The sequence below is a fragment of the Penaeus monodon genome, chromosome 28, assembly GCF_015228065.2.
Source record: "Penaeus monodon isolate SGIC_2016 chromosome 28, NSTDA_Pmon_1, whole genome shotgun sequence".
Classification (NCBI taxonomy): Eukaryota; Metazoa; Arthropoda; class Malacostraca; order Decapoda; family Penaeidae; genus Penaeus; species Penaeus monodon.
Genome location: NC_051413.1, coordinates 32,993,630 through 32,994,018, shown reverse-complemented (window position 1 = coordinate 32,994,018; position 389 = coordinate 32,993,630).

Genomic DNA, 389 nt, shown 5'->3' with positions numbered 1-389 from the left:
TTTCTCTATCTTTTCCTCCTTTTCCAACTCGCGCTTATTCTCTCAATGTCATCGTGATTTGCTGACATTACTTCAGACGTAGAAAAGCTCACGTTTCCTTAAAATCTCTCTTCCGAAATTGGTTGTTTCTCCTCGTGAAGCAGTATGATGGAAGGTGGAGTGCACGGTCCGCAGACTATTTTCATTTTAGAGTAAATGTAGTGTGTATAAATAACTTGTTTGTTTTATTTACTCACATATCAGTCTATATACTTATGTATTTAATTTTAATCGTTGTTGTTGGTGAGCTTTATTTTGTTATTTTTATGTAATGAGTTTACACAACCTTTTCTGTCTCTGTTATTGTAGTTCTTCCATATATGCATAGATATTGAATTTTATTTTCTCAT